The sequence below is a fragment of the Electrophorus electricus genome, chromosome 21 (genome assembly GCF_041902795.1).
Source record: "Electrophorus electricus isolate QZ-2024a chromosome 21, ASM4190279v1, whole genome shotgun sequence".
NCBI classification, from domain to species: Eukaryota; Metazoa; Chordata; class Actinopteri; order Gymnotiformes; family Gymnotidae; genus Electrophorus; species Electrophorus electricus.
This window is the reverse complement of record NC_137517.1, coordinates 15,004,387-15,031,406: the sequence shown is the minus strand read 5'-3', so window position 1 is coordinate 15,031,406 and position 27,020 is coordinate 15,004,387. Positions and strand designations below refer to the sequence as shown.

The 27,020-nt window shown below is 45.5% G+C and overlaps 1 protein-coding gene and 1 long non-coding RNA gene across 7 annotated transcripts in view; one reads left to right on the top strand and one right to left on the bottom strand.

Moving 5' to 3' along the window:
• Positions 1–301: 301 nt before the first annotated feature.
• On the bottom strand, positions 302–12,737 carry LOC118240584 (uncharacterized). Of its 2 annotated transcripts, none has more exons than XR_014119255.1 (4): positions 11,527–12,737; positions 7,408–11,442; positions 5,927–6,054; positions 302–687 (listed from the first exon to the last, which is right to left on the bottom strand). It is a non-coding gene; the product is annotated as an uncharacterized LOC118240584 (long non-coding RNA). The 2 variants fall into 2 exon arrangements; XR_004775497.2 differs by lacking the exon at positions 302–687 and adding an exon at positions 2,088–4,118.
• Positions 12,738–12,809: 72 nt separating this feature from the next.
• znf462 (zinc finger protein 462) overlaps positions 12,810–27,020 on the top strand; it is a 47,348-nt gene continuing 33,137 nt past the window's right edge. For 2 of the 5 annotated variants that reach the window (XM_081704830.1, XM_081704826.1), the window contains exon 1: positions 12,810–13,099. The gene's annotated coding sequence lies outside the window, so the exon portion shown is untranslated. Of the gene's footprint in view, positions 13,100–13,284; positions 13,841–13,902; positions 14,218–27,020 lie in introns of those variants that run through there. The other 3 variants (XM_081704828.1, XM_081704827.1, XM_081704829.1) reach the window with 3 other exon arrangements.

The window sequence follows — 27,020 nt, the reverse complement described above, 5'->3', positions numbered from 1 at the left end:
CACCTGGGTGTTAGAATATATCAGACCCAGGTGTGAGTATATGACACCCAGGTGTTAGTGTATATCAGACCCAGGTGTGAGTATATGATATCCAGGTGTGAGTATATAACACACAGGTGTGAGTATATCACACCCAGGTGTGAGTATATGACACCCAGGTGTTAGTGTATATCAGACCCAGGTGTGAGTATATGATATCCAGGTGTGAGTATATGACACCCAGGTCTATACAGATCTGTACTTTTGTTCTGATCCTGTATTTGTTGTTAGTATGTCCATGTTACTTGTGAATGGGTACCATTAACCTCGCGTTTACTTACTTCATTTTACACAGAAACACACATATTACACAGACACATTACATATTACAACTCTTTCATGCACATCTATAACACAGTGAATACATATATTAAATAAAAAATTCATTTGCAAAAGAATGAAGTATGATTTTTACTGCGTTATGCAGGTTCTGAAGGTATGATGCTCTATATTGCGGTTTTGATTCTTTCAGCTACTTAAGTGCAAGTAAATACTTTTACAACAGTGATAATTAAAATGTAAGTGCTCTTTAAAACTGATACATAAAACAGTTTATAGAGTCCCACTGTGTTGGGTTCCTGTGCTGCTGCAGCTGGGAATGGCAGGTAGCTGTCCAATCACCCCGGAGACTGAAAAACCCAAACTGATCTGAAAGTGACAGGGTGTACGAATGAATCAGAGCCATGCTGTATAAAAATAAACATTTTTATTTATTGTAAAATCTCGAAAAGTGTTCAAGTTAATCAAACTCTTTGCTTCCATTTTCACCCTCACAATCCATCTTCTACCCTCACAACAGCACCAACACTGCAATACATTCATGAGCTGACTGACTGCTTTACGGCGTGTAATCTGTCTGAAGCCACTGTTTGGTGTAAGTCCCTTAGCAGTTAGCCATGGTAGATGCCTAAGCAGATCTGTTGGCAAGCTTGCTAACTAGCTAGCTAACATTAGCAAAGGATAACTTAATTTACCCATATTTGTAAATGACATAGATTACCAAGATGGTCTGTTTAGGTTTATGAAACATGTCAGTGTAATATAAATACTCCTAGAGACTAGAGACTAAGCGTAACTTAGAGCTGCTTTAACTGACGTTAGCTTCCCTACTGGGAAAACAAACTGTATCTGACACACAAAGTTGTAAATAGAGCAGCATTCTTCAACTGGAGCGTCTCTGCCGTCTCAAAATATAACAGTTACCGGCCATTTATATACCGTTTTTAAAGACCATCTCTCAATGTAACCATGACTTGGTGTGATGTTCACTGGCATAGCAACTTTTCATCACTTCCTGTTAATACAAAGTTGTACATTATGTTAATATTTTGTGTACTAACCTGGCAAATGCATATTATTAAGATTAGTATAGATCATGTAGCATTTAGATGAGTATATTGGTATGGTGTAGTATTGGTGTGTAGTACTCAATTGGTACACACCCAGTATAAGCAAGAAACAGTGTGTGTGCACTAACACAGAGTGTGTGCACTAATGCAGAGTGTGCGTACTAATGCAGTATGTGCACTAACGCAGTGTGTGCACTAATGCAGAGTGTGTACGCTAACGCAGTGTGCGCACTAATGCAGAGTGTGTGCGCTAACAGTGTGCGCAGTAATGCAGTGTGTGCACTAACGCAGTGTGCGCACTAATGCAGTGTGTGTGCTAACGCAGTGTGCGCACTAATGCAGAGTGTGTGCGCTAACGCAGTGTGCGCACTAATGCAGTGTGTGCTCTAACGCAGTGTGCGCACTAATGCAGAGTGTGTGCGCTAACGCAGTGTGCGCACTAATGCAGAGTGTGTGCTCTAACGCAGTGTGCGCACTAATGCAGAGTGTGTGCGCTAACGCAGTGTGCGCACTAATGCAGAGTGTGTGCTCTAACGCAGTGTGCGCACTAATGCAGAGTGTGTGCGCTAACGCAGTGTGCGCACTAATGCAGAGTGTGTGCGCTAACGCAGTGTGTACACTAATGCAGAGTGTGTGCGCTAACGCAGTGTGCGCACTAATGCAGTGTGTGCGCTAACGCAGTGTGTACACTAATGCAGAGTGTGTGCTCTAACGCAGTGTGCGCACTAATGCAGTGTGCGCTAACGCAGCGTGTGCACTAATGCAGAGTGTGTGCTCTAACGCAGCGTGTACACTAATGCAGAGTGTGTGCGCTAACGCAGTGTGCGCACTAATGCAGAGTGTGTGCTCTAACGCAGTGTGCGCACTAATGCAGAGTGTGTGCTCTAACGCAGCGTGTGCACTAATGCAGAGTGTGTGCGCTAACGCAGTGTGCGCACTAATGCAGAGTGTGTGCGCTAACGCAGTGTGCGCACTAATGCAGAGTGTGTGCGCTAACGCAGAAGCCCCCGGGTTGTCACTGCAAGGGCGTGACACTCGTCACCTCCGAAGCGGAGCAAACGCACGTGCGTTTGAACACGTGCGTCCCACACGAGAGCTGTGTGAACGCAGATGCTGGTTTGACATTGTTTGTGGTGAATGTGCTGATTGGCGGAATAAGTGAGGCAAAACGGTGCCGCGTTCAGGTTTCTGACTGAACTGGTACCGTTTATGATGAATGTGCACTGCATAAAAGGAAATCTACAACCAAACCCTATTCTGGTTCTACGCTGCAGGCACCGAAACAGCACACAAACAACAACAAACAATGTAAATAAAATTTTACATTTTGAGGATTTTGGTGTTTGTGGGTTTTAAACATTTGTTTATCCGTGACTGGTCCACTGATTTGCATAGAACGTCAAACATTTGCATAGAACATCAAACAATTAAATATAATTCTGTAGAATTATAATCATACGCCATGTTATTTGGCCCTAGAATTAATTAAGGAACAATGGACAGATAGAATTGAAAAAGTCTCTGCTTCTGAGACAATGGTTGTATATACAAATGATTTACTAATTTTTATCAAACTCCTGGTTCATGTTTCTGTGCAGCTGCAGTGTAACCCCTGTGATCCAATCTGTTACAGCGTAACAGGCCCTTAATAATCTAGCTAAAGCGACTGTGGTGAGGAAAAACCTAAAAATAACAGGATGGAACCTTGAGAGGAACCAAGAGTCAGAAGGTGAGCCTATCCTATCCTCCTCTGGCCAACACCGAATGGCAGACTAATGGTGTGTTGTGAATAAAGCTACTTGATAAAACTGTTAACTTATAGGAGTAGCTTATAAGCCTTAAGAAAGGACTATCAACTGTCCTTCAGGGTTCATCTTATATCGGCATCTGAAGAGACAAGAAACACAACGGCATCTCTGTGTGGAGTTGTATATGGATAATAGAGCACAGCAGAGATTCTGGAAGAACTAGTTATAATGACTTAGCTAAAATTGAGAGCCAGAAGGTAGCAGAAACAGGGTAATGCCTGTGGTACAATGCTTTCATGGGTATGTAACACATGTGACATCAACAGCAGCATGACAGCAGAGACAAACATTTTTACTGGATGCGAAAGGTTCTTTGAGAGCAACATTTTCCCACATTTGTCAAAATACATCAGACAGCCTCAGGTAGAAAGTACTAGTTTTCATTGAAAAGGCTGCATTGGAAATTGCATTAAAATTGCACAGCAGGAATCACTTTTGTTCCTGGTGTAATTTCTTTTTGATTTGTGTCTCGAAGTCTTTGCAGAACTGTTTTCCTCTATGTCCTGGTTTTTCCCCCCCGATTTAGCCCACAATACACCTGGCATCAAAAGACCCAAAACCAGCTGAAGAGCTCCCGAATAACTGGATCAATACAGAGTGTCTGATGTTTTCATTAGTTCAGCATCATAAATGAGATTTAGAGAATCCTGTAAAAAGGAACCAGAGTCCCTACCCCTGAACGCTTCTTCGGGCCAGTCGCATAAGTCAGAGTGCCATGATGAGACCCATGATGTCTTGAGCTGCATTTGGAGTAAATCTAGACCTTCTTTACCCACTGCTATACCATGCAGTCTGGATAGGACCTTTTAAAGTGCTAGTTCCCCAACAGTCATCGTGAATGAAGCGGAGCAGCTTTTTAACTCTGTTTTCCTTTTTTTCTTTTCCTTCTGTTTTTGTTATTGAATCTTCACATCCTCGTGTTCTGCATTTTACAGTGGAGAGAAAAATCTGTCTGGTTATTGTACTGCTTTCATTGATTTTGGTTAGTGTCACTGCACCAAACTGTGTGAAAAAAATGAGCTTGATGCTGTTTTGAAATCACAGACAGAATAAGGTATGCATTTTCACTCAGTGGCGATAAAGGATGAATAAACAGGGCATTGATTTAGAGCAATACAGTTTATCTTTACTAAAATCATATTATACTAATAAGAAAGACACTCCCATTAAATTATACTCACTGTCATGGAGGTACTCACTCTCATGGAGGTGTACTGACTCTTGTTGAGGTGTGCTCACTCTCATGGAGGTGTACTCACTCCTATGGAGGTGTACTCACTCTCATGGAGGTGTACTCACTCCTGTTGAGGTGTGCTCACTCTCATGGAGATGTACTCACTCCTATGGAGGTGTACTCACTCCTGTTGAGGTGTACTCACTCTCATGGAGGTGTACTCACTCCTATGGAGGTGTACTCACTCCTGTTGAGGTGTACTCACTCCTATGGAGGTGTACTCACTCCTGTTGAGGTATACTCACTCCTATGGAGGTGTACTCACTCTCATGGATGTGTACTCACTCCTATGGACATACTTCTAGTATTTTTAAAATCTCTGATGTCTATGTAGAAGTTGTGTGATTTACGCACCTATTTACAACCCTATGATTTGGGCCTAGAATGGAACAAGCTGCTATCTTTTTTTTCCCAACCCTTTTTTGGTGGACACATTAATAATTGATGAGCTCTACTCTGATTGGCTGGTTTACAGCGAGGCACCAGGGTGGCTCACACAGAATCAGCAGGTTAAAATGAACCGCCGGCTAACTGTGAGAGGCGACGCATGGAGCATTTGGGCATCCAATCTTATATGTTTGAGCCTGCCTCAGAAGACATGTCCGTTCTCAGACACATCCGGTTGATGGATTGACTAATGTTAGATGTCTTGTCAAATGAGCACTGTTTCCTTTTCAGTGGTGGAGATGCTAATGTCAGCTAGAAGGTGTCAGTTAGCTAGCTATAGGGCTAGACAGAATACAGGTCGCAGTCAGGCCTGTGATGCCATTGAATTCATTGCTGCTCTTTTCACTGAATTTACATCTGAAGGAGGTGACAGCAGAGATTGAGGTACACACTATGTCATTTCAAATATGCCAACATAAAAACATTTTCTTAAACGTTTGGGTTAAACTGGCAGAGAGAACATGGGCCTGTAGATTTAAATCAGTTTAAACATTCAGGGAAGATGAAAGGGAAATGACAATCATAGGTGGGTTATGTATTTAAATGACCGTTATAGGTGAGTTATGTATTTAAATGACCATCATAGGTAGGTTATGTATTTAAATGGCCATCATAGGTTGGTTATGTATGTAAATGACAATTATAGGTGGTTTATGTATTTAAATGATCATCAGAAGTAGGTAATGTATTTAAATGACCATCATAGGTGGGTAATTTATTTAAATGACCAATCTAGGTAGGTTATATATTTACATTCTCAGAGCATATATTAGTAGTCTAGAGTAATTGAGCAACATGGTCTTTTGGGAGGAAGCTCTCATGTTCTGTTCGGTCCTGTTCAGGCTCAGAATACTGATATACGAGAGTCTGTTCCTATAGTTCAGTGAGAGTATGTTATTGTAGTAAAGGGTTATTTACCTTTCGTACAGTGCAGATGTGGTCACTTTGTGTCCACAGGGACATAGAAGATATTTGTGATGTCTGTAATGTACAGTGTATTACTTCTATGTGCAGGTGATGGCTATGGGCAATATGGCTAAGGGTAATACCTCTGTAGTTTTTCCACTGGATGTTGGGTGGAAGCTCGTCTGATGTGTGTGTTGGGAAGAAGCTCTTCTGGTGTGTGTTGGGGGAGGCTCGTCCGGTGTGTGTTAGGAGGAAATCCTTTTCACATTTCCTGAAGGAGGACAGTACAGGAGGACTGAAGGCATGTTCACGTAAATAAGACAAACGTAAAACAAAAGGTGAACAACATCAAAAACAACAAGTGAGGAACTCTAAAATAAGTGGTCAACTGTTATAGAAATGAGAAAACACTATTTTCTATTGAAAAGTGGTGTTCACATGAGCTTCCCCTCAACTCCTCCCCTGGTGATGGGTCTTGTTTTTGTGGTGTGTGTGGTATGTGTGCACGCAAGTGTGTGGAATGTGTATGTATGTGTGTGCTTGTTTGTGTGCTCACGTGTGCGCAGTGTGTGCATGTGGCATGTGTTTGTGGCGTGTATATGCGTACGTGTGTGGAGTGTGTCTGTGTGCCTGCACGTGTGCGGTGTGTGTGCGGTGTGTACGTGGTGTATGTGTGTGTGTGTGTGTGTGCGGTGGCTTGAAGACCCAGGAGTCCATAGTGAGTCAGCAGCTTCATTCAGCATTTTTCTGTAAAATTACCCCCTCGTCCGGACACGGGCAGTGTCCGCTACACCAGCAGATCCCACGTGCCACAGTGGACTCAGCAAAACTCTCCGTTTACTACCACAGCATGCCTTGAATATACCAGCCACATGCAGGGCTGGTAACAGTACATAATATGCATTGTTAGAGGAGAATGTAAATAAATAAATAAACACATTTGACTGCATTGTGTATTGTGCTGCAGTTTCCGTTTCCATTTACAGCATTTAGTGGACGTTCTTGTCCAGAGCACCATCCAAAAGTCTTTATCTGCATGGAGGTTACCCCTGTGATGGTGCACTAGATCTGTGGACACCATCAGCCCCAGAGACAGGGAGTCAGAGAATACACCTGCATGCTAGTATAGGCAAGCTTAGAGACTACATATACTAGGGGCACACTTTATACATTGTAGTATATATACTATATAGTATATAGTATATATAGTGTATAGTGGCAAAAAGTTTCAGACCACTTAAACAGGCATCACGTTCGTCTAGGTTGCAAATGGCACTTTTGATATTTTGTGCTGTCATGTTTTATTTTAGACCGGCCCTCAAAATATATTCACTTTAATTAAAAACCAATTAAATTTAAATTGGTTTTATGTAAGAAAATATTCTTTTGACAAAAAAATATTAATTGTTCGCATATGTACATAGGTATTTAACCCCTGACCTGTGGAAGCTCCGCATTCATGCAGGTGAAAGCTACTGCCCTAACGAGAACACAATAGACTTACAATTAACCTCTGACCTGTGAATAATTAAAAAGTTCACCTTTATATATATAAAAAGAAGTCATAATCCATGTGCCATTTGTCAAACTGCAAATATGAAGAAAATATGGAGCTGCATCTTACCACCGAGGCGCTGTCTAAAGCAGGTCGTCCCTGAAACCCCAGCTCCAGAGGCAGAAGGGCACTCGTGAGGGAAGCCACAGAGGCCAACAGTCACTCTGAAGGAGCTCCAGCGTTCAGTGGCTGAGGCGGCAGTGAAGGTGCACCAGGAAACCACATCGAGAGCTCTGAATACAACCGGCCTGCATGGGAGGGGGGCTAGAAAGAATCCGTTAGCAGAGGAACCGTGTCAAAGCACATCTGGAGTTTGCTAGACAGCATCAGAGTGGCCAAGTTAAAATGTGGGATAAGGTTCTGAGGTCAGATGAGACAAAAACTGAGGGTTTGGGACCAAACTCAAAATGCTACATGAGGCGCAAACCTAACGCTGCCCGTTCCTCAACAAACACCAGCAGTGAAGTGTGGGGGTGGCAGCACCATGTTGTGGAGATGCTTCTCCTCAGCAGGGACTGGGCATCTTATTAACAAAAATGGATGCATGGATGGATGGATGGATGGAGTAAAATACAGGGAGACCCTGCAACCTGCTTCAGTCTGCTACAGCACTAAAGCAGGGGAGGACCTCTACCTTTCAGCAGGACAGTCATCTCAAGCGCAAGGCCAAAGCAACACAGGAATGGCTGAACTACAAATAGATTAATGTTCTACAGTGGCCAAGTCAAAGTCCAGATCTCAATCCATTCAAGAATCTCAGGCACGATTTGAAAACTGCAGATTACAGGCATCATCCAACCAACCTGGAGCAAATATGGCAGGAAGAATCATGTGTGTAAAGCTTGTAGAAACTTATCCCCACACACTTAAAGCTGCTTCTACCAAGTACTAGACTGGATTTTTTTTTTGTGCAAGCAGAATTCTTCAGTTCTGCGGACAAATATGAATTTTGACTTTGAATTTATGAATCTCATGGGGCTTAAGGGGATTTAATACTTTTGCATGGTACTGTGTGTTAAGAATACTAAAGGCAGGATTAGTAATCCGTTACATACCGGCTTTGATGTGATGTTCTGTTACATACCTCCTTTGATGTGATGTTCCATTAAATACCTGGTTTGATGTGATGTTCTATTACATACCTGTTTTGATGACATTCCACAATTAACATGAGCATGTTCATGCATTTTCATGCAACTGCAACAATAACTAATTCATTAATCAATTAAATAAACCACATCGTTTCCCAAATTGCTCTGTGTAATAACTGGACTGATAACACACACACACTCACACAGACACACACACACACATTTTGTACCTACTTTTCATTCACTCGAGTGTCTCCTCTGGCAGCCCGAATGTTTTACCTGCTGCAACAGTTCATTGATTCCCAGCTCACAGACTGCGGCTTGGACCCACAGATAAATCAGAAGGTGTAGGTGTGTGTGTATGTGTGTGTGTGTGTGTGTGTGTGTGTGTGTGTGTATGTGTGTGTGAGTGTGTCTAATGAAAGTATTTGGGAAACTGTGCTAATATAGACACAATCCACTCATTTATTTGCTTGTGTAATTGTTTACATTCTAAATTGTTTGCTAAATATCTCAGTGGTGATTTCTAAAAGAATCTATGATTGTTCATATAAATTAAATTGACACAACATGTCCAAAGCATCACACACAGACTTTATTGACTCTGAAATAAATTATCTTCTAAGACCAAGCTAAAAAGGACTAGTGAAAATGACAAACTTGCAAGGATTTGCTTTTTGGTTTAAATGTAGGGCAGTAAGGACCTGGTTTTGGTTTAAATGTAGAGCTGTAAAGACCTGATTTTGGTTTAAATGTGAAGCTGTAAGGACCTAGTTTTGGTTTAAATGTAGAGCTGTAAAGACCTGGTTTTGGTTTAAATGTAGAGCTGTAAAGACCTGGTTTTGGTTTAAATGTAGAGCTGTAAAGACCTGGATTTCATGTCCCTGTTCACATTGTCGCTGTAGCCTTGGAGGGTTTTTCTCTCACTTATTAATATTTATAAGCTGAACAAAACAGTTTTTCTCTCTCTCTCTCTCTGTCTTTCTTTTTCCCAGCAGATCCTGCTGGTGTCCAGACTCCAGTGTACATAAAAGAGGCACACATCATGTTCACAAAGTGGCATCCATAAACTCCTGAACTTTCTCTAAATGTGTTGTACAGAAATTACTACAAATGGCCAGCTAGAGTATTAAAGGGTATCATCTATGATGCATCTCCACAGTATTTTATGTTTAAAAAAAAAAAGATGTTCAAGGATGAGCTGATGAGGGAGCGGAAAAGGCGGGACTGAAGGACAGCACCGAGGCACTAATCATGGCAGCACCAGATCAACGGAAGCAGGGATGTATAACACCAGACAAGACCCAGAATGCAGACTGTGTAAAGGAGCCTCTGAGACAATCCAGCACCTACTAGCAGGATGAAAGATTCTGGCAAGGAAAACAAAGAGACACAACCAAGTTACAGAGCTCATATACAAAAGGCCTGTGAGTGGGAAACCCCCAAGTCTAAGATCCCGTGGGTCCTCCAGGTCCAGACAGATAAACAATAGTTGTGAACCAACCAGACATTGGGACAGTGGACAAGAGGCAGACAACAGCAGCCCAAGTGATGGATACATTCAAAGGAGGAATATGAGAAGATGCACAAATGCCAGGGACGTAATGAAGAAACAGGGAGAACGTGGAAGGTTAACAGTGGTGACAGAAGGTGTTTGGGGTGGTGACCCTAAGTTGGAGCAGAGGCTGCAACAGATCCGAGGAATGACCACCACAGTGTAGTCCAGTACAGCACAATCCTGGGAAGAGCAAAAATACTGCACTGCACCCTCAAACTCCCAGGGCTCTGGTAGAATTTTATATACGGTATATAGCCATATATACCTGCATATGCTGTAACTAATCTCTGTCGTTACTTTCATGGCAAAATATTTTTGCAGTAAAAGCAAATTTGTTTCTTTTTCTCATGGCCTGTGACACTAACTGCCCATAGCTCCTGCTCTGCGCACTAGGTTGGATCCCAGGCGTGGTCCTCGCGCCCTGTGCCTCTCCGGGTCCCGGTGCTGACCCAGTGGCCTGCACGGTGGGACCATCTGAGCATGTGACGTGTGTTTGTCTGTTTTTAGGTGTGGCGGGAGGGAGGTTTGGCAACGCAGCGGCCGGAAGCGGCCGGGGATTCCCGCTGCAGCCTGTCCTGGTCCTCCTGAATTAATCAGATTTACCGCACTGTCCATATGTCACAACAGCGGGAGGGGCTCTCCACAGGCCTGCCCTTCATCCTGCCAGCCTGATCCTGGAGCAGCCGGCCCTGCTCAAAGCTCCGGCTTGGAACTCAACAGCCAAATCAGCACAACTGATCTGGGATCAGTGCAATGGCCAGCTTTAGCCGGCGCAGTGAAACTTGAGCACCTGGACACGCCGGAGCACCTTGGCCCTCGTGAAGCTCTCTCTCACGACTCCTCCTGGAGCTGTGTGTACGTGTGTGTGTGTGTGTGTGTGTGTGTGTGTGTGTGTATTGTTTTTGGTCTGAGGAATGTTCTAGATAACTGTGAGAGTCTCTGACTCAGTGGAAAGCTCCTTAGGGAGAAGAACAACGCAAGTTTGTTTGTTTTTTTGTTTTGTTATTCCTGTAATCATGTGCCAACTCACTCTCTTTTGATCCTTAAATCTCTCTTTGTTTTTGAGCTTTACTTTACCTGTTTTTTTTTTGTTGTTGTTTTTTTTTACATCTAGTTGTTTTTTTGTTCTTTTTTGGAGGTGTTTCCATTTCTGAGAGAGCGCTGAGAAAGTCCCAGGCAGCAAAGGTGCATCATGAGGTGGTAGGTTCCCGATGCACCGCGACGCTGTTCGGGTGGCTTCCACTTTCACTTTAGCAAGGTTACTTTTTATGACCTCTGTGCTATTCTACAAATGTTGTGGTGAATAACAGTGGTGCTGCCCAGGAAAAGACACCACTGTCTTTCCTTAATCGTCTTCCTGCTGATAAGTCTTATTTTGTCTCTCTCCTGCTCGCCCAATATCCTTCCAGGTCACCCTCTTTCCTCTTCAGCATTCTTCTGTAAAAGCCCGTGTGCCTGTGTGGGGTTATATAAATGATATTAATCAACTCTGAGTCACAAATTAGGCAAAACATACAGGTGGATCTGTATAATGGTTACCCTGGTGTTGAAATCAAAATGAGAAGGTATCTGCTGGCCTGAATGCATACGTGCATTGGAGTGAAGAACCTTTAAAAAAAATACAGGAAACACAATAAATATAAATATCTCCTTAGGAGCTAAGAATTCTCTGCTGAGTGGGACAGTCTCCCACTCAAAATATTAATTCCTGAAGATATTAGCAGTGTTGTAACAATGTTATTGTCGATTCCGCTGACTTTACATATGTCCGTTCTCAGACCTAAAGCGAGCTATTCACACTTACATTTGATTCAGTGTAATGGGATTAAAAGAAGCGCGTTTAAATCGGTCACAGCGTACCGTGGTCAAAAAAAAAACCGTCCATAAGCGGCACCCTCTGATGTCATCGTCAACAATGGCTGCCTCGCTAGACCGTGTGCAACTTACTGTAGGCAGGAACACACGACACGGTGACGCGGCGTGAATAATTTATGCCATGCATGTGCCTGGTGGGGTTCTGTGTCATTTAGACACACGAGATAATCGTTAATGGGCGTCAGAATCTGACAGGGTTCACCGCTGCGTTAAAGGAACATGAGACGCACCTGTTGACGATGTGAATACATAGGAGAAGTTAAAATAAAGGAGAAATAGAAGAAGTTAAAAATAAATAGAAATAAGTAGGAATAAGTAATAAGGGTTCGGTCTTTGGCTGGCCGTAGTTCCTGCATTGGCTGTGCAAGACCTTCTTCCTGCACTACAGGTCAGATGATGGGCTGAGCTGTTGTCTGGACCCCCAGGTCCACGCAGCCCTGTCTGTACGGACTACCTTGTAGGCCATGAAAACCTCGCACAGTGGAACTTAAACGGCTGCTTATTGTATAACACAGAGCTTATGAATGAATGAACGGCCCAAATGTTATGAATAAAAGAGTTTTCCCTTTTTATTTTAAGGAATGGATTATGGCTGGCTTGCTGCATAAATTATATTTGAATTCTTATTAAAATGCAAGTTGTCCGCATAAAATCTAGAAAATGAATTTTCAAAAAAAAAAAAAAAAAAAGCATTTAAAAATAAAACCACACCACTGTATGTTTAGCAATCAATCCATCAAACTATGTCAGGTGACATAGTACGTGTGATCATCACCGCTAACGCTTGGCTGCCTTTCTACATTCGGCGGCACACGCGGCTTTATAATGAACCGAGGATAACCCCAAATGACGTAGACGTATGGATAATATGCAATAACGCCGCGTGGCCGCTCCGCGTTTAGAAGCTCCGTTAGACGCTGGGGGCAGTTCGCCTGAATCAAGGATGAGAGGCTTTGTGGACCCGCGCCACGCTGACCACCCTGCCGCTCTGTCGTCTCATCGCAAACTCTTGTGCACCCTCTGGTGCTTGGTCGTCTCCAAAACTTCTTTGTGCTGCCTGCTTTGCAGATTGTCTTCCTTGTCTCTGTGGTTGCTCATTATTCAGAGACAGACGGATCTCAGGTCATCTGCAGCTGCAGCGGAGGAGAAGCAGGAAAGATGGCGATCGTCCACTAGACCGGGCACGCGCAGGAGATCCGGGGCAACTTTTGAGAAGCTCGCTTTTCAGGACACGGCCGTGAGTAAAAAAAAAAACCCAAAACAACAAAAACCACTAATCCCCCCCTCCCAAAAAAACGTCAGGAGCGTTGCCTGGCGCGCGATCCGCGATAACGTCGTTGCGTGGTGGCAGACGGAGTACATTGGGAGAGCGCCTCGTGCATGACCTGGAAAGAGCTTTTCTTCGTCTGAGCTTAGTTTAAGACCGGCGCTGGAGACTTTGGTGGAGCACGGACGGGCGATGGCTCCAAACTGGCACCCAAATATTCAAAGTCAACCCGCTCCGACTCTTCCAACCTGCTATTTATAACCAGCTGGCTGTCTACCGATGCGTGTTTTTGTAGGTGAGCGGGCTAGCTGGGAGTCGGCGGCGGAACCCGTCGGAGGTGTTGAGTTAGGTCGATCCGGTTCTTCGGAGAGATAAATGTGGCCGCCGTGTGCAGGGATTTCTCGCGTCGAGTCCCCTCGCTTGCTGTTCGCTCGCTTGGAGAAGAAGGAGAAGAAGGAGAAGAAGCCATTGCACGGATCGCCGTTTCTCCTAGCGCGAGAGCTACGGGAACCGAGCGTCCATTAGCGACAGTCTGGCTGGCACTGCCGTTGGTGCACGTCCAGACACCCGGCTATAAAAAACGCCGTAGCTCCCGTTCCCGAAGGCGACCTTTCGCTCAATTAAAACCCGATCTGCTGGATTTTGAAAGCACGCTTCCTCACGCGAGTGGAGGTGTCTTCAGTGGTGGAAGGGAGCAGCACGTTATTTCTGGTTATGCACTTTATATTCTTTCCACCTCCACGCCGTGTTTTTGTGTGTGTGTGTGTGTGTGTGTGTGTGTGTGTGTGTGTGTGTGTGTGTGTGTGTGTGTGCGTGCGTGCGTGCCTGCGCGCGCTGTCAGTGCTCTGAAGTCAGGTATGTCATTGTAGGCTTCTCCATAAAATGGAGGAAGGCAGATGAGTCTCACAGGAGAGAAGGAGCGAGGCAGGAGCCGTCCTCGCGCTGCAGAACAAAGGTTGACTTTCTTCTGGCGCAGCTGTAGCCTACGTGTGGTGGCGACTCTAATGGACGAGGAACCTTTGCGAGATAGAAAAAGGAATATATTTTTTTTTTTACCTTCTCATTACACTTTTTGTGAGCAAATCAAGGTTAGGCGGAACTCTTTTTCTAAACTAGAAATGAGCCTGTAACTCTTTTATCCACATTTGTACTTTTTTTGTAGTTTCTCGTGTTTTTGTTCCAGTGTCCTGGGCTTTTTTTTGTTTGTTCCGGGGTGTACTGGGAGGCACTGGGGCAGGGGATGAAAGCACTGGCAGTGGTGTTGTGAAAAGGGGAAGTGGATGAGATGGGAATGTTAATGCTGTCTAATGTAGGGATTAGTCCGCACAGCGTTGATGTTCTCCACAGTGGTCTTCACACATCGCGCAGGAGAGCAACTCTCGGCAGAAGTTTGAAAGTTCTCTGCGTGAAGGGGCCTGTGTCGAGGCATTTTTAACTCGCCGGGTGGTTTGTTGTGAGGGCTTGTCCAACACGCGTTAGAGCTACGCCTTTCCACCGACTGGGTTGATGATTTAGACTTGGAAGGTGACGCGCCATGCTGTGTTCACACACGGTTCAGATTTTAGCATGTGGCACATCTTTCCTGGACTTGCACCTGCATGCTCTCCTAAACTCATTACTTTGCATTAAAGAGGAAATGAGAAATTAAAAAAAAAAAAATTATTACTGTAAATAGCTGAGGGTGTGTGATTTATTGATTTAAAAGAAACTACAGTACATAATGGGTCAACGGCGACATGGCTTTACCACAGAACTGCTCTCAGGTTGTTCACCTATCATCTCATTCCATCAAAAAACCTGAAAATCTCTTCTGGCACATAACATTTTGGCTGTGTGTGCGCGTGTGTTCGTAAGTAAGAGGTGCTTTCCTCAGTCTTCAGTACTGTATGCTTGTTACCGCAGTAACTCTGGCCACTGTAGACTCCTGCTGACAGGCTCTGTGGGATATGCTGGGCTTTCTCTCCCTGCTACACATTTACCTCCAGCACAGACTCAAAATGGTGGCATGAGTCCTGGGTCTAAGTCCAGCAGCCTCTCACATCAGGGTGACCGTGGAGGCACAGCTCACGGTTCGCTAATTCCAGTCTGTTAGGGCACCTTCGGCTCTGCCGAGTCTAGGGTTCGGCCTGTTTCGGGTCTAAGGTCGTTTAGGACTTCAGTATCTAAGGTGGCCTGGGTTCCTGTTGAAGGACACAGTGAGTGTTTGTGTTTTTATCTCTTGCCCTTTAGCTTTGGTTTTGCAACTTGCCAATCCAGTTTGAACATGTTCTGCTGCTGTGCTGCTGTTCCATTGTGTGCTGAGCTCCTGAAGTTTTCAGTGTCAGTAGCAACTTCTGAAATCTCTCTTTCTCTCTCTGTTTAAGGCGGCCATGTATGAATTAGTCAAATATCTCTGATGATATGGCCGTATTAACAGAGTCATGTCTTTGATCCCTTTGTGCGCCTGACCTGGAAAAGCTAAAAGCCCCCTTATGCAAGTGTGGAGTGTTCAGTGTCAGCCCCGGGGTCATGTTTGCCTCTGACCCACTTATGCTGGGCTCTTCAGGAGCCCAGGGAGATACAACCCATGCTGGAAACTTTTTGTTTTTCTAATTCAAGATTGACCTTTTTGTCGGTTAATTTAAACTTCGGACCATATGCTTGACAAAGCAGTTAAACTTTCTCTCTCTATTGGCTTTTTTAAAATACTTGTTTAAGTGTAGTTGATAGGAGCTACCTGTGTACTGAATATAACTGCATTACTCATGTACTGAATGCAACTGCATTACCTGCAATGACTCTTTAACTTCAGTGTATCCGTTGTAGCCTATATAAATGTCAATAATGCTTTCAGTGGTTCTAACATAGTCCTAATGCAGTCAAAGTTATGTCAGGCTTTGGTAGCAGACTACATGGGGTCAAAGTTCACTTGATGCACTTGACCTCTTGACCCTTTGTGGGTAATTGTGAACCTTCTAAAGCATGACAGGGTTGTGGGGTGTTTTTTCTTTTTTTTTTTATCTCTCCATTGTGACAGACAAAGAAAGCAAACAGCAGGAATACAACAGTTGTCCTTTTGTGTGTGTTGAGATTATGGTCTTAGCGGGAGAGCAGCACCCCACGAGCAGGGCGGTCCAAACGTCTGCACGTCTGAGCCGTTCCGGTGTCATCACCGGCAGCCCCGCGCGCTCCGGCTAACCGCTTTAAGCTTCTGCTTGCTCTTTTTGAGGTCTGATCACTGAATGTAGAGCCTGATTACGTGTGTGTGTGTGTGTGTGTGTCTGTGTGTGTTATTTGGGTTTTATTTAGAGCCTGCAAATGTGTGACTCTTGGCTGTGGTGGTGATATGTTAGCACTGGGCTGCCACCTTTTGACTCAGAAAAGCCCAGAACACTGCTAAACAAACAAACAAACAAACATAGATAAGTAAATAAATATTAGTATTGCCCATCATGCAGCAGACCTATTTGATAGGCAAGAAAGGTTTATTTATGGAGCACATTTCATACACAAGGCCATTCTAGGTGTTTGCAAACAACAAACAATTATAAAACACAACTGCTTATTTAAATAGGTACATGTAATTAAAAAATTCTAAAATTGGAATTGAAATAAATACAAATAAATGTATAAAGTTCATAAAACAAAGTATGACAAATAACAGAGCCATGAGTCTTGACTCTGGCTGTTGTATTGCAGGTGGTATTAATGTTAGCCAGAGACTAGAGTCCTGGTAATACCACCACCCTGCGCTGGATAGAGACTCGGCGAGTCCTGGCGAAGGGCACGGGTAACGTGAAACGTGAAACGGGCAGGGTCACGCCACAGCCAATGAAGCACCCGCACCAAGCGTCACACGGATGCATATTTCACCGCCGTGCTCCCAGCAGCAAACACCAGGCGTCAGCTGTTCCATAGTAACAGATCTAATGGTAAATGGGAAATAAACATGGGTCTTGGGGAAGAACAATACGTTCTCCGGGACGGACGATTGAAAACGAGGACGTCGAAGGGGACGCCATGACAGATGGTAACTCTTCAATAGCATGTGCCTACTAATTGTTCACACTGTAAACAGCTAGAGACTTATTTATAGTCTCTTGGATTACAATAGGAGGTAATTCCCCAAAGCAGCAGTACTGGAGGAGTTCAACACTTTCATTTTCAGTGCACTAGCAGACGCGCCAGTGTTTTGCGTGGTATCGCGCCTTTTGTCTTTTTAGCGCTGGTTTAGAAGGTCTGGATTCATCTTCCTTTAGCGGTTTGATGGGGATCCCGAGCAGCACCGCGTCTCTGGAGGCTGCGCTCGGCCGTTTTGCAATTTTGATTTTATGTTCCTTTAATGCGGAATTAAAGCACAAATCAAGACATTTTAGAACTAAATCGGACACAGATTAATTGGTATCAGCCTGTTAAACTGAAACTAGCCTCGACGGTGAAATTGGGCTTAACTCCAGGCCACATAACGAGTGCCGAGAGTGGAAGAGCAAACATGCGAACAGCAGAAGCCTGACGCGACTTCCTCCGCTGGCCTAGAGGGAGAAACTGGGGGGAAAAACCTCGTTCCTCTCCTGTTCTTTTGTTGTTCCTCTCTGCGCTTGAAACCCAAACACGTTATCCGTGACCTTTTAGTCAGAAGTGTCACGGAAAACCTTCAGCTGCCGTATCTCCATAATGAAAACCTTGAACTGCCGTATCTCCATAATGGCTCTTGGCGGGAACACCAGACCAGGTGCCTACAGAGGCTCATAGGGACACCGGAGTCAGCAGGGGCATAGTTCCTGATATGTGTGTGTGTGTGTGTGTGTGTGTGTGTGTGTGCGAGTGGGAGTGTGTGTGTTGGTGGGTGGGGGGGGTGTTTCGGAATGTGATGTGAAGATTTAATTTGAATAATTCTGGATGGAAAACAGACAGATGGTGGCTTTAATAGGCAGAGGCAATCAGAGAGTGCTGAAAGCAGTGGCGTGGCATGTTCAGGGTGATATTCAGGGCGATGTTCGGGGTGATGTTAATTGAAGTTGTCTCTGTGTGTCTTTTGCTTTTTTTCCCCTGTCTGCGAGTATATCTTTAAACACACTGATGGGCGTTATTATTGTAAGAAAATCTGGGTTATGATTTATTTATTTTTAATTTTTTTAGCCATAGCGAGATGCTTTGTGGGGTCTTTCTGAGACGAACGGCTGGAAGGTGGACTCGCCTTTGTTGTTAAGATGAGATGACGGACCTCCATTTTGATGCGGGAGGGTCGGGGGTTTGTGGGGGGGGGGGGATACGTGAAGTGTGCGGCAAAATGGACCACACGGTCCAGACAGGACGCAGGAGGAAGCTAGAGACCGTGGAGCCAAGCTCACAACAAACTGAAGCCCAGATCTCCCTGCTTGGGCAGGAGCGAGGGAGAGGGAGGAAGAAAGAGAAGGGAAGAGGACAGAGAGGGGAGAGAGATGGAGGAAGAGAGGGTAAAATATACAAAAGCCAATGGAAATGGACCAGTGGCTTCTTTCTTGACATGATGCATTGGCTCCCAGGGAATCTTCCTCATCCAAACCAGGCTCCGGTTCTGCACGTGCTCAGTGGAGAGGCGGGGTCGTCTGCGTGGCTGCATGTGGAGAGGTGGGGTCGTCTGCACGTGCTCAGTGAAGCGGTAGTGGTCTGCACGTGCTCAATAGAGAGGCGGGGTCTGCGCGTTCTCAGTGAAGCGGAGTGGTCTGCACGTGCTCAGTGGAGAGGCGGGGTCTGCACGTGCTCAGTGAAGCGGAGTAGCCTGCACGTGCTCAATAGAGAGGCGGAGTCTGCACGTGCTCAGTGAAGCGGAGTGGTCTGCACATGCTCAGTGGAGAGGTGGGGTTTGCACGTGCTCAGTGGAGATGCAGGCAGTCTGAATACTACACCCTTGGATATCGCACTCCTGTGGTGGCTATTTTAGAAATCTCTGCCAGCCTTTGAAAGTTACGCAACTTCTTAATCGACTAAGCAAACAGCCTGTTAATTCTACATGACACACTTGTGATTGTACACCGAGCGAGTTTTTATGGATCATCTAATTGGTACGCCGTGCACTGCTAGACCAGGCTAATTGATTTGCATTAACACAAGTAGGAGGGATGTGCTGATCTGATTAACGCAGTTTTGCTGAATGGTTAATTATTGTGGATCATTACCTTCTGCTGAGAACTTTTCCACCGCTGTTTTGTTTGGGAGTTTTCCTTCCTACTGCACACCCGGATGTGTATGCGGAGATGCACGGCGGAGACACACACAGAGACTCCTGTACACACAGAATAAATCTGAGAATATTACGATTTTGTCATTTCTCAGATGTAATTTCCATGTAATTTTGAAGAACTTAAGTAATTTAACTGCGTAATTTAACTTAAAAGACAAAATGCTACTGGTGGTGTGACTGTATACACACACACACACACTCTGCCACCTTCTCAGATCTTTAGGTGTCTTTCTAAGTGTTATCTCGAGACACATGACTGTAGTGGAAGTCCCCCCCCCCACACACCACACAGTCCCCCAGGGGATCCAGAGATAGGAAGTGACAGTGCACTGGCTGTTACCACTTCTGACCACAGAGTAGATTTCATAGGAGCTCATCCTGCCTCTGTGAACACTGCTTCTTTTACACACATGCTACTTTCATTTTACCAGAATCTGGAGTAGACCCATTCATGTCGTTTTAGAAGTGTTTGTTTGGTTATTATTTTTAGTCATCATAACAGTGCCCTTTTTAACCCTCACGGGCTCTGGGTTAGAGTTAGGGCTCTGTGAGTCTGAGTGCTCGGGTTAGTTAGGTTAGGGTTGGCACTCTGTGAGTCTGAGTGCTTGGGTTAGTTAGGTTAGGGTTGGCGCTCTGTGAGTCTGAGTGCTCGGGTTAGTTAGGTTAGGGTTGGCGCTCTGAGTCTGAGTGCTCGGGTTAGTTAGGTTACGGTTGGCGCTCTGTGAGTCTGAGTGCTCGGGTTAGTTAGGTTACGGTTGGCGCTCTGTGAGTCTGAGTGCTCGGGTTAGTTAGATTACGGTTGGCACTCTGTGAGTCTGAGTGCTCGGGTTAGTTAGGTTAGGGTTAGCGCTCTGTGAGTCTGAGTGCTTGATGTACATTAAGCTGTTGTCTGAGAATATGGTGTGGTTTTGGTTTTGTTTTTGTTATTTTTTTTGTTTTGTTGCTGTTGTCTGACATCTGTGTGTGTGTGTGTGTAGGGGGGTTTAGCTGTTGTCTGAGGAGGTGTGTGTATGTGTGTGTGTTGGGGTTTTTTTGGGGGGGGGGGGGGGGGGTATTTTTTTTGCAAGTTGCACTTGCTGCAGGCGATCTTCAGTGTCGTTTTTCCCCAGCTGCTCAGAGCTGCTCCAGAGCCCCTACCCACACAGCCAGATCCATTATGAGCAGAGACGCCTCGCATTGGACATGCTACTGCTGACACGTGCAAAATACTGACGCATCTATAACATATCCTGCTTCTTTTGAGTCCCCTGGATATTCATGCGGATGCCGGCTTCATGGGCCTTTTTCCCGGGATATCAGAGGTTCCCCTCATACGATTTCTTTGTCCCTCACAGCTATCAGTGAATCTGTAAGACGCTTAGACATCTACACTGGTCCTCTTTCTCTGAAACACTAAAAACAAACCACTGTGTGCAGAATTCCTGTAGCTGTGCCACTGTGAATGGAAAAACCCATGTGTGTGTGTGCGGAGAGGCCTATGAAAAACCCGTGTGTGTGTGTGTGTGTGAGAGAGAGAGAAGAAGCCTATGCAGCAGAGGCCCTGAGCATGGCTAGGACAAGGCTCTCTTTCACAGGGAGAACAGCCAGGCCAGAGTAGAGCTCTAATGGGGGGGACAGCCCCAATAGTGGAGAGCTCCACTGGGGGCGAGCTCCACTGGGGGGAGAGCTCCACTGGGGGGAGAGCTCCACTGGGGGGAGAGCTCCAGTGAGGGGAGAGCTCCAGTGAAGGGAGAGCTCCAGGTCCTTCCCCTGGAGCTGCTGCCTGGCTGTGTTGCTTGTGTCCAAGGCTGATTAAACATTGAAGAAGCTAGAAGCTCAGGCCTCACTGCCAAGTTAATATTAATGGATCACTCTCATCTTTCCATCTCATGTTGGTGTAGGAGCAAAACCTCTCACCTCTGACAAAAAGAAGGAAAGATATAAAGAAAACGCAAGGGCAGGATGTCAGAGGTTGTAGAATAGTGGTTCTCCGTTAACTCCGGGCTGTGCTCTCTGGCCGTGGAGAAGGGGAAGCTTATATCCTGCTGCACGCTCTAGCCCAGCTAATTCCAAGGTCATTTCCACAAAGGATCCACCATAACATCTGTACCCTAGTCTAAGATTGGATTAATCTGGTCTATTTCCAGAGTGAAATGTTGTTGTTCCTTTTCTGACAATCCGGCTACAGTTCCCCCCTCCGCCACTAGGGTGGAGGCTGAGTCGGTCAGGCAGAGACGAGGCTGCAGGTCGTTTGGAAGCCTGCAAGACCAGCGTGTGACTTCACCCGCATGCTGTAACTCTAGTATCTGCAGTGTCAGGATTGCAGAGGGAGGCCGGCCTTCGCCGACGGAGCCAACGAAAAGCGTCATCTCCTTCGAGCCATGCCCTCCGCTTTTTGGCCAAACCGAAGGGTTTTTTTGGGGGGTTTTTGGGTTTTTTTTTTGTTTTTTTTAAAGACAGAAGGAGAGAAAGAAAAACGTCCCCAGACATCTATGCAAGAGTGGAGTAACATGAACCTTTGTGTCAGCGTAGCAGGCTTCTCCGTGACGGGAGCGAAGTATCACGCGCCAGCGACGGGCACCCGCGTGGGAGTCTTCAGGCTCTCGGAAAGCCCGCGTGGTAAAGAGGATCCCTGCCGCGGCCTGCCAGGTGTCGGGAATTCTCCCGCCGGGCACCTTCCCCGCGCGTCCCTGCCTTCACTCACGCGCAGCGCCGCCAGAAGAAGGATGACAAACGGCTCGTCTCTTTTCGGGCGAGAATGCCTGGGATGCCGGGTCGAGCGGTGGAGCGGCGCGATCCATGCCAAGCTCCCGTCGTGTCGAGCCGGGCCGTGCCAGGCGGCGCGGTGCCGTCTGCGCTTCGTGGCTTCCTGGAGGAACTGTCTCGGTGGAAGGAAAAAAAACATTTCCTGGCTCTTCTCCGGTTATAGAAGCACAATCATGTACAAGTGACCCGTGCCCTACACACTACACCTTCACATTAGCCTCACACGCTGTACAGCGTTCCCGTGCGCTACCCGACCATACACATGTACTAAGTGCTTTTACTTTGGCCAGTACTATGGACCGTATTCTGTTCTGTTCTGTGTTTTGTTTTGTATTTCTTCACTGCTGAGTGGAGGCCGATATATATAATATCGCTCGCTCTCTCACTCGCCGCTGTGCTTGTCTACCTCGTTAGCGTGCCTGATGCCTCCTTTAGATGTTCATCTGTTTTTTTCCCAGGGACGAACTGCGCTCGAATGCGGTGGCTTGGTCAGCACCTCCTGCTCCATTCCGAGTAAGAAGTCTCAGGGCGATTTAATGGGCCTCACCGTGTCCTGTCGTTGTCCTGCAGACAATCGGCCGTTAATCCGCCAAGACGCTTAACGGGTGCTTTCGCATTCGGCGCGTTCATAAGCGAATGCTAAAAGTGCAGGCAACTGGCATGGAGCTGAGGCTCCAGCCACGTTTAGTGTGGTAACATGTCAACAGCAGGATGGTTTGGATCACTACTTTATGATCTGCTCTTAATGCAGCACCTGTGTGTGTGTGTGTGTGTGTGTGTGTGTGTGTGTGTGTGTGTGTACCAGTGGGAAAGACATCACTATTGAGCAGGAGAGCACACTTTATTCAGAGCTGTCGCAAACTGAAGCACATTTAGCTCCGAGGCTTAATGGCTGTATTTATGGTCTTCTGTGTCTGCATATTAAGTGTGTTTTGTATAATGTGGAGGATTGTAGAAACGTTCCGTGGCTGAAGACCCAGAGCAGGTTAATCTGTGACCTTTAAACTGTTACTAATCATGCTGAGGCCTTAACATTAGCCATCCACATAAGCACTGAATGCGTAAAAGTACCAAACATATATAAGTACTGAATGCGTGGAAGTATTGAACATGTATGTGCTGAATGCATGCAAGTACTGAACATGTGTAAGTACAGAACGCATCTTCCAGCTCACAGTAACAACTGAGCTCTTATGACAAGTCTACTGGAGAAATAAATGGTGCAAGTGCGTCTGATGTACGTCTGCTAAAACACCAGTGCAACTGATGCTGGCGTGTCTGATATATGTCTGCAGAAGTAGGGAGAAATAACCGATATCGGTGCGTCTGATGCACGTCTGCTAAAACACCAGTGCAACTGATGCTGGCGTGTCTGATATATGTCTGCAGAAGTAGGGAGAAATAACCGATATCGGTGCGTCTGATGCACGTCTGCTAAAACACCAGTGCAACTGATGCTGACGTGTCTGATATATGTCTGCAGAAGTAGGGAGAAATAACCGATATCGGTGCGTCTGATGCACGTCTGCTGAAACACCAGTGCAACTGATGCTGGCGTGTCTGATATATGTCTGCAGAAGTAGGGAGAAATAACCGATATCAGTGCGTCTGATGTACGTCTGCTAAAACACCAGTGCAACTGATGCTGGCGTGTCTGATATATGTCTGCAGAAGTAGGGAGAAATAACCGATATCAGTGCGTCTGATGTACGTCTGCTAAAACACCAGTGCAACTGATGCTGGCGTGTCTGATATATGTCTGCAGAAGTAGGGAGAAATAACCGATATCGGTGCGTCTGATGTACGTCTGCTGAAACACCAGTGCAACTGATGCTGGCGTGTCTGATATATGTCTGCAGAAGTAGGGAGAAATAACCGATATCAGTGCGTCTGATGTACGTCTGCTAAAACACCAGTGCAACTGATGCTGGCGTGTCTGATATATGTCTGCAGAAGTAGGGAGAAATAACCGATATCGGTGCGTCTGATGTACGCCTGCTGAAACACCAGTGCAACTGATGCTGGCGTGTCTGATATATGTCTGCAGAAGTAGGGAGAAATAACCGATATCGGTGCGTCTGATGTACGTCTGCTAAAACACCAGTGCAACTGATGCTGGCGTGTCTGATATATGTCTGCAGAAGTAGGGAGAAATAACCGATATCGGTGCGTCTGATGTACGTCTGCTAAAACACCAGTGCAACTGATGCTGGCGTGTCTGATATATGTCTGCAGAAGTAGGGAGAAATAACCGATATCGGTGCGTCTGATGTACGTCTGCTAAAACACCAGTGCAACTGATGCTGGCGTGTCTGATATATGTCTGCAGAAGTAGGGAGAAATAACCGATATCGGTGCGTCTGATGTACGCCTGCTGAAACACCAGTGCAACTGATGCTGACGTGTCTGATATATGTCTGCAGAAGTAGGGAGAAATAACCGATATCGGTGCGTCTGATGCATGCCTGCTGAAATATGGGGAAATAAATTATACCAGTGCGTCAGATACATGTCTGGTGAAATGTGGGGAAATAAAAGATACAAGTGCGTCTGATATATGCCTGCAGGAACCGGTGTAGTCAGGGCTTAAATTCCGAACAGTTGTGGTCCAGTTGTTCTTGCGTATATACAGAGATATTTTTGCATTTTCCTGCACATTATGGTTATCAGTGGTGGTGTTGTCCCATTTTCATTTGAAATGACTGAACCTCTTTTTATGCACGGCTGACACCTGATCTGACCGCAGCTATAGAACCGAGCCCGCGTTTCGTAAGCCATTTTGTCCTGACGCGCGGAGATAATGGCGAAGCTGCGTGACTGTGGAAGTGAACTGCGCTGCTTCTTTCGGGCATTTCGTCAGACCAGCAGAGGACGAGTCAGCAGAGTTCCTCCGGCCTCCCGCGCCAGAGTGCTTCCTCATTCTGCTTTCACAAGCACCAGTGGCGAGAGGTTTTTTTAAAAAAGCCCCAGCCAGCGCTGGAACGGAAGCCGGGTTTGATTCACCCTGTGCCTGCGTGCACGATAGGAGGAGGACGAGAGGGGAGCTCTCTCGCGGCAGGCGGCGGGGAAATGGAAGGGCGCCGAGGCAGGAGATCGGCCTGCTGATCGTGCAGTGACTCCTCCTCTGGCGAGGCCCGAGGGGTTACCCTCCAGCTTTCTATTTCTCCCTCCGAACCACGGACAGCTTTGCTCTGGGGTTTTCGTTTACTAGTGGAGCTGGCTAGATTAGTGGTAGATTGTGTCTGTGGTGATAAAGATGAATCTTCCTGAGCTGTAAGCTGCCGTTCTATTCGTGGAAGCTTCGCACATTCTTCTTGTGGTGTTGCACAGAGACTGAGGCTCAGAAGTGCTGCTTCATTCCTTGGCTTTGGTAGATGGCGTCCGTGGTATCCGCAATTGACAGACAGTGTAGAGTCATGGCAAGTTGTAGTCTGACTACAGGGCCTTTACTCTGTAGTCTGATTACACTGGTTTTACTCTGTAGTCTGATTTCAGGTCCATTTAGGTCCTAAAGTGAAGTGTGTGAAACAGGATGTTTAAAGTTGCGTGCGTGTATGTCTCATCAGGTTGACTGCCATGGCTTGATATAGGGGTTAAAAGGTAACCACCTTTAACCTTAAAGTAACCACCTGTGTTAAAAACAGACATGGCCAGACTGTGCTGTAGGAATACCCAGACATCAAAGATATGATCATTTCAGTGAAGGATAAGAAGAAGGCACCAGCTGGTCCTACTGGTGTTCTTAAACAGAGGTCTCCATGTCACCAAATGGAGACTCACGCTGTCACTCTGTGTGTGTGTGTGTGTGTGTGTGTGTGTGTGTGTGTGTGTGTGTGTGTGTGTGTGTGTTCGCCATACAGTTTGTTCATCTCTGTTTATTCTTGTGTCATTCAAATAAGATGAGAGGATTTTTTTATTAGATATTAAGAATTTGTTCTAACAGTAATGCAGTTCAAGAAAGTACTATGTAGATGTGTGTGTGTGTGTGGACGTGTGTGTGTGTGTGTGTGTGGACGTGTGTAGACCTGTTTCCAGCAGGTGAGGCCTTTGGTGTCACACTCCTTTGTTTGATATTTTATGGGCATTTATTCAGCTGAACGTGCCGTTAAAACCCGTCATCGGATCAAAAATAAAATGCACTCCAAACGCGTTTAACCTTACTTCCTGACAGGACACTGTGAGAGATTCTTTAGGTATTATCTGCTACACGGTTATATTTATAAAACACAACTCCATTGCTGTCCTGTTAGTTAGTGCTCACTGTCTGAGTTACACTGTCACACTAAGTTAATAATCGAGTTACAACACTGTCGGTGTGTGTGTGTGTGTGTGTGTGTGTGTGTGTGTGTGAGGTGTTTTATTAGTGGAAGAAGAACTAGCATGAGTAACCTCAAAGGCCAATCCAGGACAGAGGTCCCGTGTTATTGTGCGTTCTCTTTCTTTCTCTATTTATTTATTGATTTATTTGTTTGTTTGTTTATTTATTTTTGTTTTAAAGCATCACAAATGTTTAACTGCTAGAATGTGGTCTTTGGAAAGGGCTTGTGTTAGTTGCTTCTTTGAGATGTTAGTTGGTTAATGGTTGACCTAGTTCTACTGCCATCTGCTTCCTGGAACGGATTTGCTGTGAAATAAAAGCCTACGATTTTGGGGAAGAAGATTATAACCATGTCACACAGGGACTTCCAAAGTCCTGGTTTGGGAGTGTGAGGAAAATGTATCATTTGTAGAGTGAGAGAGTCATTAAGTTTACAGTCTGGTTTATAGCATTGTTATTATATGAAATTGTCATGGTGTGTTATTATGTGTTGTTATTATATGAAATTACCATTTGTTACTTTTGTAATTTCCTATGGTAGTAATGTCTGGAAAAAAGTTTATATTGGTGGAGTCAAAATTATTTTAGATTTACAGTGCCTTACAAAAGTACTGAACCCCCTCTAG